Source organism: Hemicordylus capensis, chromosome 6 (genome assembly GCF_027244095.1).
Source record: "Hemicordylus capensis ecotype Gifberg chromosome 6, rHemCap1.1.pri, whole genome shotgun sequence".
In the NCBI taxonomy this organism is placed as follows: Eukaryota; Metazoa; Chordata; class Lepidosauria; order Squamata; family Cordylidae; genus Hemicordylus; species Hemicordylus capensis.
This window is the reverse complement of record NC_069662.1, coordinates 35,365,514-35,380,959: the sequence shown is the minus strand read 5'-3', so window position 1 is coordinate 35,380,959 and position 15,446 is coordinate 35,365,514. Positions and strand designations below refer to the sequence as shown.

The 15,446-nt window shown below is 49.8% G+C and overlaps 1 protein-coding gene across 6 annotated transcripts in view; it reads right to left on the bottom strand.

The window, feature by feature from the left end:
• The window catches only part of SYT3 (synaptotagmin 3), a 56,340-nt gene extending 42,913 nt beyond the window's left edge, over positions 1 to 13,427 (bottom strand). For 2 of the 6 annotated variants that reach the window (XR_008310232.1, XM_053264011.1), the window contains exon 1: positions 13,152 to 13,427. The gene's annotated coding sequence lies outside the window, so the exon portion shown is untranslated. Of the gene's footprint in view, positions 1 to 106; positions 231 to 9,749; positions 9,769 to 12,994; positions 13,020 to 13,066 lie in introns of those variants that run through there. The other 4 variants (XM_053264012.1, XM_053264015.1, XM_053264016.1 and 1 more) reach the window with 4 other exon arrangements.
• Positions 13,428 to 15,446: the final 2,019 nt, after the last annotated feature.

Genomic DNA, 15,446 nt, shown 5'->3' with positions numbered 1-15,446 from the left:
CTAATAAAATTTTAAAATGAAAAAAAAAAAAGGTTGGAAGAGGTGGCCGCCCAGGCCTCTGAAAAACCGAGAAGCCTGCCCCCACCGGAATCATGTCATTGCTTACGATTTTGTTGACCTGCCGAGTTGGAAAAGGCTCTAGACTGGAATCTGGTGGTTCCTCTGCCACGGTTGTTCCAGGGCTGGTGCCAGGCAGGTCTAAAGGATTGACCCCAGTTGTCTCTGGCATTGTCTCTGTATTGCCCTCCCACGGTCGAGCAAAGGCCCTGTTGGGATGAAAGGAAAACTGATAGGAAGTATTTCCTCGAAAAGGTCTATGAAATTACCTACGTCCCCCAAGCATGGCATTCTTCTTATGCCTGGTGTCAACTAAGAGTGGCTCCAGGCACTCCCCAAATAATTTAGCCCCCAAGAAGGGGGTAGCCACCAAGGTAACCTTAGACTTTGTATCAACATGCCAATTTTTGAGCCATAAGCCTCTCCATACTGCTACACCCGTGGCCATGGCCCTGGATGCATGCTGAATGCAGTCCAGACTCGAGTCTGCCATAAGGGCAGCAGCTTTAGCAAGTCTGTTTACGCCCTGGCGCAGTATGACATTTTCTGGAGGTATGAACTTAACCAATTCTTTTGTCCAAAGGACGGATGCCCTGGCAAATATAGAATTTGTTGCGGCTGCCCTGATAACAGTGGCAGATGCCTCATGACCCTTGCGTAGTAAGTGATCCGTCTTCTTGTCCTCAGGGGACTTCAAATATTCATCACCTTCCTTGTTCACTAAGGCCCCTGACATGAGTTGTGCCACCGGCGCATCCACCACAGGTACCGCTAAAACAGACATAATGTCATTAGGCAGGTTATACAATTTTTTAGGGAGGGATAATGTAGGCTTGGGAGACACGGGAATGCCCCATTCAGCCATCATAACATCCTTAAATAATGTAGGGAAAGGTACTGTAGCAGCCGAAGCTGCAGCGGAGGGGGAAACTTCTTGGTTCAGACCAGATACAGCAGCAGTCCCTGTTTCCTGAGATATCTCTTTTATGACCCTTTTGGCCTTGGCCAAGAGGACCTCATACTCTGAGATAGTAAAGAGACGCATAGTACTGGGCTTCTACGTGGGCGTCTGTTCGTCAGGTAATTCACCCTCCTCCTTTTCAGACTCAGATAAGTGCGTGTCTGAAGAAAGTGGAACACAGGACGGCTGCATACCCTTAGGAGGAAGTTGAGGAGGCATAGCCAGTTGCAGAATTGCAAGCATAGATGGCGCAGAGGGAGGCACTGATCCTGCTGGTGAGGGCCCAACTGGACCCCCTGAAGGGACCAGAGTGGGAATAGGAACAGCCCTCCTAAGAACCTCTGAAGCCTCCCCCTCCGAAGAAGAGGAAGATCTGGGATGCTTCCTTTTACGGAAAAATCTGTTCCACGTTCCCAAAAATCTCTCTCTCACACCATCAGGAATGGCCTGCCTTGCAGGGCTGGAGTTGGGGGAGGATGAAAATGAAGGATGTCTAGGACGTCCTGTCCCTGTCGTGATAGGAATGTGTGGGACATGATCCGGAGGAACAGAAGGACCAGTAATATCAGAAGGGCCAGGCACCCCTGCAGCAGCACCCAGCAAAGGAGTGACCACGGAGAAGCACTGCGTTGTAATAAAGTCCCCCAGCAATTGAGCGACATCAGGAGACACATTCAAAGCCTGTAAATTACTCACAGTAGATGCTGCCGGCAACACAGGGATGGCAGGAGCCAAAGGAAACAGACCCTGATGAGGGTCTTGGGGCCGACATGGACTGTTAACTGGGACGATTGGACCCGAAGGCGGGTCTTGCATTGAGGGAGAAAACAGACTCCGTGGGTGTGTGTGTGTGTGTGTGTGTGATGCAGCCAAAATGGACCCCAAGAGGGGTCAAGGGGAAACTCAGCCCCATAAATAGGAGTGCTCTGCCCACATGACAAGTCACCAACATCTGCAAGGGCTAGCGAAATAGACCCTTGACCGGGAATGCCTCTCAATAAACCTGCCGCGGCTTCACCGGCAGCCGGAGCTGCGCCCAAAATGGCCAACGGGCAGCACAGAATTAGGCAGGGGGAAATGGGGCCGTTGCCCTCGAACAGCTTGCAGCCTTTCACAGAGCGGGGCTCCTGGAGCGCGTTTGTGTTTTTTCCTCTTTTTTGTGCCCTCCAGATCCTTCACATGTTTCATTTCCTTCACCACTTTTTTGAGCGGTGCCACAGACGCGGTGGGAGCAGCAGCCGAGCAATGACTAGAAGTGCTAACTAACAGAGGGGAAGGCGATCCAGGAGTCTTTGAAGCAGGGAGAAGAACCCGTTCGGGTTCCTTGCCCTGAGACTCCGAAAAAAGACTCTCCGAGAGGGAGTCTTTCAACAGGTTCCCAACTTGGGGCAACTCCATAGCCCAACAAAGAAACCACAAAATCAACACATTTGAAAAATTAACAGAAAAAATAACAAACAATTTGGTGTGGTAAAACAAAACACGACTCCCTTCCACTCCTTGCACACAGAAGAAGCAGGAAAGGAAAAACTAGCCTGAATAGCTTGAGACATATATGAAGAGGTAATAAACCTGAACCAAGAACTGTCTTTCGGACTGGGGAATGAGTGACAGATGCCTGACTAGTTAAGCAGTGCCTGGATTTTGATTGGTCCTGTCTGGAGCATGCATAGACTGACAACCCATCACATTAGGATGACCTCCCTATACCATAGAAAAACATGCTTGATGTGCACAGCATGAGCCAAACCGCCTCTATCTTGACCACATATCTTCAGGATAGGAACACAGGAAGGATAGGAACACATATACTGAGTCAGACCATTGGTCTATCAAGCTCAGTATTGTCTACACAGACTGGCCGCGGCTTCTCCAAGGTTGCAGGTGGGAATCTCTCTCAGCCCTATCTTGGAGAAGCCAGGGAGAGAACTTGAAACCTTCTGCTCTTCCCAGAGGGGAATACCTTACAGTGCTCACATGTGGTCTCCCATTCAAATGCAACCAGGGCAGACCCTGCTTAGCTAATGTGACAAGTCATGCTTGCTACCACAAGGTCAGCTCTCCTTTCCAAGGATCAATTCAGTTGTTCCCTGATAGATACAGTTTGTGGACTGGAGCAAACTGGTCCTCCTCCAGCTAAATCTGCATGGGAAACTCAGTCCGTCACTTCTATGGCCACATTCTTTGCAATTGGCCCTAAAAACGTCATGGTGTTGTGGTGTCATAGAGGAGTTGGGCAGGCCTCAATGAGGAAGGAAAATAGTCACTTGTTATTTCTGTGGTGTTTCTCCCATCAATACTACTTCTCTCTGACCTCTTGGGCCGCATTCTAAGACCTCTTCCATATGGCAATAAAGTGCAGGATATTCTAAGCTTTTGCACAACAACTGAGCCCCATCTTACTCCCCATACACACACTGCTGCAGGCTTTCACACGACCTCCTAGTGAGATCTTATCCTCTGTATACACACGTCAAGCAAGGACCTCGCTCAATTTTTGCTGAGCCAGCTGCCAGCCAGCTCTTGCATTCTGAAAAGAACCCACTTTTTTTCATTACTATTTTTGTGGTGACTAGGGGAAAGGATGGGTCCTTCTCAGAAGGCCAGCAGGTGGCGCTGTGAAAATGGTGAGACGTCCCTGCTCAGTGTGTCTAAAGCGAGGCGGGTGGGTGGGGAGGTGGCGGAGAGATCGTGCTAGGAACTAGCGTGGAAGCCTGCAGCAGCAACTGTATGGGAGTGAGATCACCCTTGGAACTTGCATGAAAGTTTTGAATGTAATGAATTTTATTGCCATATGAAAGTGGCCTAAGAGAGTACATGCTCACCATCTTAGTCGCTCTGGAAATGATAGGCGTGCTAAGGAGAAAACCTAACAGGTTAAATAGAAAGTATGGGTGGAATTGCCTGCTCTGCCCCTGTTGGTCAGTCAATTGTATCTGATGTGCTAAAGAGCCAGTGCAGCACAGTGACTAAGATACTGAGCTGCAAACCAGGAAGTCTCTGGCTTGAATTTAATATCTGCCGAGAATCCAACAGTGGCCTTAAGCAAGACATCTAGCCCCAGCCTCCAGCCTCAATATAGGGTTAAAAATATGCACTGGCTGAACATACTGCACAAAGTTCTGTGTGCATTTAACAAAATGTGCATAAAGCTGCACAAGTGTGCTTTTGCACAAACACAGAATAGTGCAAACGGAGCTTTGTGATGGACAGCCATTGCAAATAATGCGATTTTTGCATTAGCAGAAGCATGCTGCTGCGCAACTGCACACTGCATTTCATTAAAATGCACACTGAACATTGTGCGGCATGTCAGTGATCTACCTTACAAGGTTGCTGTAAGGATCACACATGTGAAACACTTTGAACACTCAAAAGAGCTATACAAATGTCAAGGATCATGAAAGTTTTTCACATGAGGATGAACTATAATCCGTTGCAAAGCACCTTATCTACATACTGTTTGAGTCTGGTTTCAATTGACATATGATTGCAATTATTATTGTCGTCATAATCATAAACTTGTAATCATCTCTCAATATATACTAGAGATTGATCAGATATGGCAGAGACAAATTTTCTAAGCCACATTACGGTTTGGGGCCAATAAAGGTATTCGGGAAAATTCCTAGGAAGGTAATAAATCTGATGGACAATATACATTTCCCTCAAGTATGAGCAAAAAGGAAAAATAGCAATGCCTACTGCTCTTAAAAACAAGAAAGAGTCTTGTGGCACCTTAAAGATGCACCCATTTATTGTGGTACATGCTTTCATTGGTAAGAACACAACATCCAGCAAGCAGCTCACTTATGAAAGCTCATACCACAATAAAAGTGGTAATGTTGAAAGCGCCACAGCATTCTTTGTTGTTTTTGTGGCAACAGACTAACACAATTATTTTTCTGGAATGTACTTCAAGTGATTTAAGATTTCCCTCCGAGTCCAAGAGCAGACAGAATAAAAGAAACTCTCTCCACACTGGCAATACTCATATTCTTTTAACATCTTATTGTGAGGTTTGGGTATTCCATTTCCTTTTTTACAATCGTAATTATGTTGAATGCAGTTTTAACGAGCCAAGTGTTTTACAGCATGCAGCTTGTTTATTCTCACAATGTTGCCCAGCAGAGGTCATTGATATCTCCATCCCAAAGTCAAGGAAATGAGGCCAAGGAAGTGGGGTCGTGCCCATGGCAGGTCACTGAGCCCTTCACCAACAAGAACTTGAACTCAAGTTACCCCTGCTAACTTGGCAAAGATCATCATCAAAACTACACTGAACTAAGAAGCACTGACATGAACACACACTCACTTTGCCACAATCTCTCCCACATACAGAAACCACATGCACCACTTTGATATTATTATTATTATTATTATTATTATTATTATTATTATTATTACTACTACTACTACTACTACTACTACTTTTATACCGCCCTTCCAAAAGGCTCAGGGCGGTTTACATTAAAACTATGAAGATATGAAGATATGAAGCTACCTTATGGGGTCCATCTAGGGTCACAACTGTCGACACCAACTGGGTCTTTCACTGCCCTACCTGGAGATGCCAGAGATTGAACCTGCAACAAGTTACCCCTGCTAACTTGGCAAAGAGGCACCTTTTAAAATGGTGATTCTCTTTATTTAGCAGGGGGAGAGTAACTAGTCCTACCCACCCCCAGCACAGCATCCCTCCAGTGGCTGTTGCTGGTGTCTATCTTATGTTTCTTTTTAGATTGTGAGCCCTTTGGGGACAGGGATCCATCTTACTTATTTATTATTTATCTGTGTAAACTGCCCTGAGCCATTTTTGGAAGGGTGGTATAGAAATCGAATAAATAACAACAACAACAACAACAAAAACATGGGCTCTACCACTGAGCTACAACCCCAAGTGGCCTTTGTGCAGTAACATCCAACACATGGGTGCACACGCTGAAGTAGATGCATGCATGACCCCACTCTAATTGTGAGATCAGCTGAATTCCACAAGTGTATGCCCACTGCTTTGCACACACGCCCTGGAACAGAGTCACAACCATTACAGAGATGCAATGACGCAGCTCATGGCATTCAGACGTACATTTCCAACACTTTGTCACAGAGCAGCAAGAAAAACATCCATTCCGCAAAATCCCTAAGGGGCATAAGCACAGACAGCCTTAAGCAACAATGCACATGCGGACACACCCACTTGAATCCCACACATGTGCTGCGCAGGACATGGCTGCATTTTCCATCCACTGCACACAATTAAATGCAAACCACCCTAGCGTTGCTGCACACACACGCATAATTTGGCAGTGTGCATGCACACACAGTTACACTACAGTGGGCTCCCCTTTGCTGAAGTATCTTCCATGCCCCTCCAAGGATCACAGAACAGAGCCGTGCAATGGTGGATCAGATTCAGATTCAGGGTCCATCGAGTGAGGTATTCTGTATTTAACAGCAGCCAGATACCCCCATAGACTCACAAGCAAGGCATGAAGGCCACAATCATCCCCTGTTGCTCTTCCTCAACATCTGGCATTGTGATGCTTTTCACCTCCCTCCCTCCCTCTCTCCCTCTCCCTCTCCCTCTCTCTTTCTCACACACACACACCAACTGAGCTGCTATACATTGCCTCACACTCATCACTCCCATGCTCATGGGCTGTATAAGGGCACAAATACACAGAAGTACTGTACAGCTCCACATACACGGACATCCCAAGCCATTACACACAGCCAAACCTCTCGTCAAGAACAAATGCACGGAGCACCTGCCAGAAACCCATCACACCCCCTCCCCTAGCACATACCCTCCCTATACACTCACCACACTCTCCGGCGCATGTACCTTGACACGGCCAATGCACTGCCATTACACATACATGCACAGAAGCGGGCCACAAATTCAAATACACATTCACAGCCACGGGTAAGATCAATCGCACTGGGGAAAGCAGCTGATGGTCTTGCGTGGACACTTGACACCCGTCCAGCTGGGCACACCTTGCAAACGCAGACGCCGCACACCTGTGGCACATGCTCCATGCGTCCAGCCTGCTGCCCGGCTCGCCAGCTGGATGGCAGACAGAAGGAAGAAAGCCAGGGTGAGAGGGGGTGTGGGTGTGCGTGCATGATGGGGGAAGACACGGGGGTTTCAGTTCTCCGGCTCCCGCATCAAACCCGACACAGTTTCAATCATTCCCCATTCCCCACCCCCGCATACAGTGAGTCACTGTGCTGTGTGTGAGGGAGATGAGGAGGAACAAGGGGAAGGGGGGATTTTCAAGGGAACCTCCAGGAAGGTGGATCTGAGCAGTTAGTGCCACCCCCATGCTGTGGGAAGGGAGCGGGAGACACAAAAGAAAGAGGCTCCCTCTGCCCCAAGGCCGGGGGAGGAAGGGAGTGAGGGATTGGTGGAGGCTGAAACCAGCAGGAAAAAGCTTCCACTTGAGACATGAAAAGCAAGAACAAATTTTATCCAGCACACCAAGGAGGGGAGAAGGGAGGAAGGCGTCGATAACTGACGCTGTGATTTAACACGAATCGAGCCCTGGGTATGCCAGGCACAGCGGAGAGCATCAAACATGCTCGAGTCCCTGCCCCAGAGGCCTTGCAGTTTACATGAGGCAGACAATGCAACATGAAGGCTGTGGCTTCCCATGTCCGCTGGCCTAGCAGCACCAAAGGTGTGAGGCATCACTGTAGAAAGAAAGGAGGTCAGGACTCCCGGGGTCTGTTACAACTTCAGACAGGACTCTTCCAGATCTCTGTCTGCTGGTGGGGAGGGGAGTAGAGGAAAGAGAGGGGCTTCCCTCACACTGGAACAGCTGCACATCAGTGACAGTGAGGAAGGGGCAGGTGAACTGAGGCCAGCGCAGCCCTAGCAGGCATCTGCCACCAGCTGCTCAGGTGAGAAGGCAGGAAGGCAGGCGGAAAAGGCGGGGGGAGAAAGACAAGGCTGCACAACGGCGGCCCTCTTACCGACGTTGGACTAGCACTCCCACCATCCCTTACTATTTGCCACTGTGGCTGGGAATGATGGGAGTTGCAGTCCAACTACAACTGGAGGGCCAATGTTGTGTAGCCCTGGCATAAGACCATCACCAGCCCAGCCACTAAATACTATTACTGCTTTGGGATACAGAGGAGAGCTGGTGCAGTGTAGGGGCTAAGGGACTGAGCTGCGAATCAGGACTTCCCTGGTTTGAATCCCTACCCTGCCATGAACTCACTAGGTGGCCTCAGGCAAGCCACTCTTGCTCAGCTTCAGTTGCAATCCGGGAATAATCAGACTTACTTACCTTACAGGGCTGTCGTAAGGATGGCATCGCCACAATAATCATGAAACACTCTGAACACAACAGCATTATACAAATACAAAACATTGGACTAGTTTGGAAGATCAACCACCGGTACTCGCGGAAAGGACAGTGACGCATCAAGAGCATGCTTGCCTTGATGTCATTGCAGGGTATCCTTTAATCACATGAGTGTGTGTGTGTGTGTGTGTGTGTGTGTTCATCTGAATCACCCTTCCACGCATGCTCCAGAACTCTGCATTTTGGAGCATGTGTAGAAGGATGATTATGATGAACACTCCTCTTAAATGATTTAAGAACACCCTTTCAATATGTTGGGTTGTCCTGCTGTGATGTCAGGGTACATGTGCTCTGGGCGCATCACCATCTGATTGCATGTGCCAGCATATGATCATCTGAATTATCAGGGCTGCAGAAATCCACTAGTCTACTAGTCTGTGACGAGTGAAAAAAATGATGCCCAACGAGTTAAAAAAGTCCTGATGAGCAATGTACCAACATAGCTTGACAAGTAAAATATTTTGTCTGGCTGATAAAGTGAGCCAACATTTCTTCACCCATTATTATTTATTATTATTATTATTATTATTATTATTATTATTATTATTATTATTAACCTATAGATCAGACTCCACTTCCTTGAAACTCCAAAGGTCTGCCTCTTATACAATCCTCTTCCTTAATTCACAGGGCCTCTAACAGGAGTCCTGGTGTCCAGCAAACCTTGAGTGAAGGCCATAATCCCCATGCCCAAAGAACCCAGGAGTTCAGCTACCTAACCTACCTGCTGTTCTCGCTCACTAGGCCACACTGCCATGCCAAGGAAGAACCCAAGAGAACTAGATCCTAAACTCCTAAGAGGAGTTCAAACCAAACAGCCATCAAGCCCATCCTCATATTTTCCACAGTGGCCAGCCGGTGGGCATGAAACCCACAATCCCATTTCTGTTCACTGCAGCAGCTGGTATTCAGTGGGCCTACTGCTTCTGAACATGGAGGTTCTCTGTAGTGATTGCAGCCAACGGTAGCTGATGGGCCTCTCTTCCGCAGATTTGTTTGGCTCCTTTTTAACAGCCATATAAATGAATGGCCACCACCATGTCTTCTGGAGTGAATTCCATAAATTAATTATGAGTTGAGTGAAGAAGAGGAACCCAAAAGTCCTAGGCTCCCAGCATCCCCTACTCCTGCCCATTAGAGGGCCCTGGCTCCTAGCAACCCTTTGCTCCATTTCACTAGGCCGTAATCCAGTTCTGAAAGGCAAGAGGACCAGAGTTCTTCGCTTGTAAACCCTGCTGTACTCGCTTTTTCCAAACCCCAGGAATCTTCAAGTCCCAGCATCCCCTGCTCTAAAGCATCAGGCCTAACGCCACCTCCTGAAAGATCTTGGCTACAAGCCACCCTTGCCTCACCTGTTAGTCCTCTACCACTCTTCCAGGGAACCCAGGAGTTCCTCTCCCAGCAGCAGCCCATATTCTCACCCACCAGGCCCAAACGCCACACGGATGATCTGATCGGGAGTTCCAGCTCTCTCCCCTTCCCTCTCCTCCTCGCCCATTTCTGCAGCCGTCTTTCCCTTCAGCTGGCATCTTCTCGACGAGTAACATGACCCACCCCTGTTGCCTCCACAGCCATGTCGGGTCGATAGGATGCCTTGTCACTGCCAGAAAGAGGAACTGCATCTCCATCCCACACACTTTCTCCACTACCCCTCAAGGAAGACCCCTTCCACAGCCTGACAATTGTAGGATTTGAGAACGGGGCCAGTGACCCCATATATTTTCATTGCCCCTCAATAGTCTTTTTACCTCTCTCTCTCTCTAACTTTAGCAGGGGCTAGGGGCTGCATCTCTCCATGGAAACAACATTCCTGAGTAATCTGGGAGAGAATGGGGAGGGGGATATTTATGGGGACAGGCTAAGGCTCCCCAGTTCTCTAGGAGGCATAGGGTGGAGCTAGGAGCCAGGACTCCTATGGTCTCTGTGGGAAAGTTGGGCCTAGTTTGTTAAGGGAGACCTGGAAGCCAGGACTCACAAGCCTAAAGCAAAGGGGCTGAGATAAGAGGTTGAAGCCTCTCAGGAATGTCTACTGCCATATTAACCTCCCATCCCAACCTCCTGCTAACTGAGCAAAGAGGCACCTTTTAAAAGTCATGATTTTCTTTACTGAGCAGGAGGAGAGCAACTGCCCCTATCCATCCCCAGCACAGCATCCTTCCAGTGGCTGTTGCTGGTGTCTATCTTATGTTTCTTTTTATATTGTGAGCCCTTTGGGGACAGGGATCCATCTTTAATTATTTTTATTTATCTATGTAAACCACTTTGAGAACTTTTGTTGAAAAGTGGTATATACATATAAATATTCATCGTCGTACTAGTGAAGCCTGTAGTATCTTTCAAGGTATCCCCTTTTATGGATGCAAGCTTAGCATCTTACAAGAAGCAGGGCTTTCTGTAGAATGCCCTGCCTCAAGCGTTCCTAACCTTGGGTCTTTGGATGCTGTTGGACTACAACTCCCATCATTCCCAGCCACAGCCATTGTGAATGGGGATGATGCTGGATTACAACTGCTTCTGCTATTGATGGTTGAACACATTTGATTGCATTTGTTTCATTATTTTTAATGGCTTGTACTGTTGGGAACACCACTTTGTGAATTGAAGAACTGAAAAGTGGCATAAGAATATGGTGAATAAATAAAAACAAAGGGTGGAAGGGTGCAAGGTGAACCATCACATAGAGTCCCATGCTAGGGAAATGACTGGAGAGCATTTATCTGTTGGGTCTCTAGGAGATCTCTCTTCCTCCAAAAGGCCAGCAACATCTGCACAGGCTTGGATCTGACCCCGATCTAGATCAGATTTGTGTAGATGGGATGTTGGGAAGAGCCAGGAAAATGCATGTCATACTTTACTAAAACTAGTGCAGTTCTCACACATTTATGTGCAAAGAACACATGTCAGAACTCAGCAAAGGGCACAATGGATCACAAGATGTATATTACAGATATACTATGGCTTGCTTCGTCTATGACAAAGTTTCCGCATGGATATTGCTTCTGCATAGGAAGTTTCATTTATTCTGCAGGAACACCTGCGTGTATAATGAACACATGTGTCTATCTGGCCCTTTGTACACACCACTGGGACACATATGCGGCAAAATAAACACACGTGCACCTAACACATGACCCCATTTGCCACACAAAAGCAATATTTGTGCAGGAAGTGTACCATGTGTAAAATGGTCCTCAGGGACTCACACTCTGAGCCTGAGGGTCACAGTTCTCACCTGCGCTTTCCTCATTCAAGCACATGGGCAAAAATGGGACAACCTCGCTTGTCGACATACACGCGCATGCTAACTTCCCACATCTCTAAGTGTGAGCTGAGTGTCGTAGCACGCGCACACGCACAGGGTGTTACTAGAGTCCTATTTATTGCACACAGGCAAACAGCTGCTCTGTCGCACTCGCACTCTTGGCGCGTACACAAACCAAGTGAGAGCTGTGAGGGTGTTACACACACCCCTCCACAGGAAGATTATTTAGACACATGTTTCACACACAGCGCTGGGGACACAGCGCGATTGGACGTGTGCACTAACACACACACACACACACACACACACACACACACACACACACATCCCAAGCACACCTGTGCGCCTCTTGTACAAACCCCGTTTCCCTATTCTATGCCTGCGTGCACACATCTGTGCACGCTCCCTCCCTCTGGAAATACCCTGCCCCCCCCCATTCCTAACGTCCTCGTTGCCTCTTTGCTCCAGGGGACACGGCCTTCACTGACCTTCCTCCCCGCCCTGCACCTTCCTCTTCCTCACACCTTGCATGCGCTGTGCCTCCCCCTCCCCTCCCCCTCCCCTTGCACACTGACTGGCACACGCAGGAGGCCAGCTCTGGCTGCGAGATGCTCCCCTAATCACATTAGCAGCGTGTTGGCACAACAGCCGCCCCGGGAGGCTGGGCCATTGTCTATGCCCTGACGTGCTGAGCCCTGCCAACCGCCTCCTAATTACACCCTGCGCCAGGCAGGGGTGTGTGGGTGGGGGAGGCCCTATGTAGTCAGATGCCCTGCCCGCCCCCGCCCCCCCCCCACCAAGCAGGGCCCCAGCCCTGGTACAGCGTCTGTATGCAGCTGCAGACGTCCTTAACCCCGCTCCTCCCCCCTCAAGATGGAAAACCTTCTCTGTGGCCCCAAAGCACCTGCACCTCTATGCCACTGCTGCACCCCACACCTTCTCCCTCAGCACCCCGCCTCCCACTTCTTCCTAGGACACCCCCCCAACCTCTCCACCTTCTCCCTCCGGACCGGCACCCACTTTCCCCACCACAGCAACCCCCACCTGTGCCTCCCCCCACTGCCTGCAGCCTTGTCCCCCCCCCTTCCGTTCTAGCGGCACCCTCTCTGGCATCTACCTGCCATTCTCCTGCTCTCTCCGCCACCCCCTGCCCCATTCCACCTGCTTGCCTTTCTAGCACCCCGTACCCCCTTTTTCCAATGGCACCCCCTTTCCCTCCCCCTAGCATCGCCCCTTCTTTCCTGCCTCTCCTGCAGCACCCCTTACTCCCTCCTGCACCTTCGCCCCATATCTCTGTGGACAGCTTCCCCATGCAGCCCCCACATCTCAGCGCACCCCGTTTTTCCTGCCTCCCTGCCCCCCCGCCGTGGGGAGCGAAGCCCGATCGCAGCTCTCAGCTCTGCGTACCGCTATCATCATCATCATCATCACCACCACCACCACCACCATCATCATCACGGCGGCGGCAGCAGCTCGGAGTCTCCTTCCCTACCTGCAGGATGGAGAGACTGGAGTAGCCGGCGCGGCGCGAAGGGCGGGTGGCTGGTTGCGCTCGGCGATTGTCGCCTCCCTCCCTCGCCCGGCTGGCCGGGAGCTGGTGCTGCTGCTGGCCGAAGCGAGGCCGCTAGAGGGCGCCGGTCGTGGGAATGGAGGGGGGAGGGGACGGAGGGAGCTGCGGCATCCCCACTCAGCCCAAGCCGGGTGGGGCGGGGTGGGTCAGGGAGTGGCGGCGGAGCTGGGGTGGGAAGGAAGGAAGAGAAAGGAGGATCTGGGGTGGGGCGTCGGCGAGGCCGAAGGGGAGGCGTGGGCGGCAAAAGGGCTCGCTCGTGGAGGCGTGTGGATGGTCGTCTGTGTGCCTAGCCCAGGGTGCGTGCGCACGCCCAGCAAGGGTCTGGGCAAAGTGTTTCTGGGTTCGCAGCAATGGCAGGATCAGACCCAACTGGGCAGCCCGGCATCGTGGGAAGGAGCCTGGAGAGACGTTGTATGAGTGCGGAGGAGGAAGGTGGGCAGGGGGCGCGCGCTTGCTGGGGGAGTGGGTACAGAACAGTGCGAGGCGCGCCGCGCTGCTGTTAGGGTTGCCAACTCTTGAACCGGCCCCTGCAGCTGTGCCTTGCCCAAGTTTCACCCGCTGGTTTGTGCTGCTAAAGCCCAGGAGCAGGCCAGGCCGCTTCCCCCTCACAGCCCGTTGGCAAACCTAGTGGGTATGTGTGGGTACGGTAGCCACCTCTCTCCCCACCCCTGTCTGTCTCCATGGCCGTTCTCCTGTGCTCTTAACAACAGGACTTTTGCCGCGGAAACGGCTGACTAAGAAATCAACCTGCTCCTGCCTTCCAGTGTCCTGGCCAATGAGTGCTCAGGTACTGGGGTGACTGACAAGGCAAAGCTTCTTTTCACATGTCATGTCATTAAACGGTATTAATATATCTAATACAATTAAATAACTGGCCAGTCGACCTGTATTTAGGTTCTGCCTGTTCTGCACTGCACGGCTTTCCTCCCGACGTTCCTGTGTACCTTTATTTTCATTTATTATTTATTTAAAATATAATAAATTTATATCTGCACTATATATTTACCTTTAGTTCGCTTTGCATAATGTTTTGGGCTCTGGGCCTGGGAGGCAGAGGAAGACACTGCTAAATTAACTGTCCCACACTAGCCTGCTCCCCCATGCCAGGAGAAAATGCATCTCTGTGTCAGACAAAAGTATGTGCGGCTACCCCCTTCCCCCTCAGAGGTGGTAGCAGTGAGATTAGGGGCTCAGATTTTGGGTGCAGAAGGTCCCAGGTTCAATCCTTAGCATCTCCAGGAAAGGAATTTCAGGTAGGGTGGCGAAAAACATTTGCCTACGATAAGCAGTTGGTGACAGCTGCTGCCAGTCAGAGCAGATAATTCTGGACTAGATTGACCAATGTGATCATATTATTATTATTATTATTATTATTTGCACTTATATCCCGCTCTTCCTCCCAGAAGCCCAGAGCAGTGTACTACATACTTAGGTTTCTCCTCACAACAGCCCTGTGAAGTAGATTAGGCTGAGAGAGAAGTGACTGGCCCAGAGTCACCCAGCAGCTGAATGGGGATTTGAACTCGGGTCTCCCCGGTCCTAGCTCAGCACTCTAACCACTACACCGCGCTGGCTCGTTTATGATTTATGGTAATAAATCATATGTTCTTTGGGTGAGGGGCTTTGCATGCAGAATGTTCCCGTTCAGTCCCCAGCACGCCCATTAAAGGACCTGGAGTGGCAGTGCTAAGAAAGAGCTCTCTCTGCTGGATGCTCTGGAAAGCTACTGCTGGTCAGAGCAAACAACACCGGGCTAAATTGGAACACACATACCCCCGCCAAAACCAAAGACCTTCATATATTCAAACGGTTTGTTGTTGATGGGGCTGTGTGCACTTCACACCAAAAGAATCCAAATTCTCCTTCTAGACAAGGGGAGTCCTGCAACCTGCATCAGTTATACAAGCAGAGCATATTTGCATACTGTTTGCATAATATCTCTTCAGTGTGGCGGTCCGCTTTCCTTTTAAAACAGTTTTGCATAATCTCTTCCAGTTGTGGGGTTATGCGGGCTACTGAAGTCCCACACCAGCAGCACTGGCATGACGTTCAGCCACCCCTCTGGCGCCTGAGATTTCAACAGGCATTGCCCATGCTCTTTCAAGTCTCTTTTTTTGCAGCCACAGGGGCTAGAAACTTCCTTTAAACATCAATAAATGGAAGCTTTGATTCTCAGCTCAGCCTGCTGTCCAGGACTGCATCCAGCACTTTTCCTGT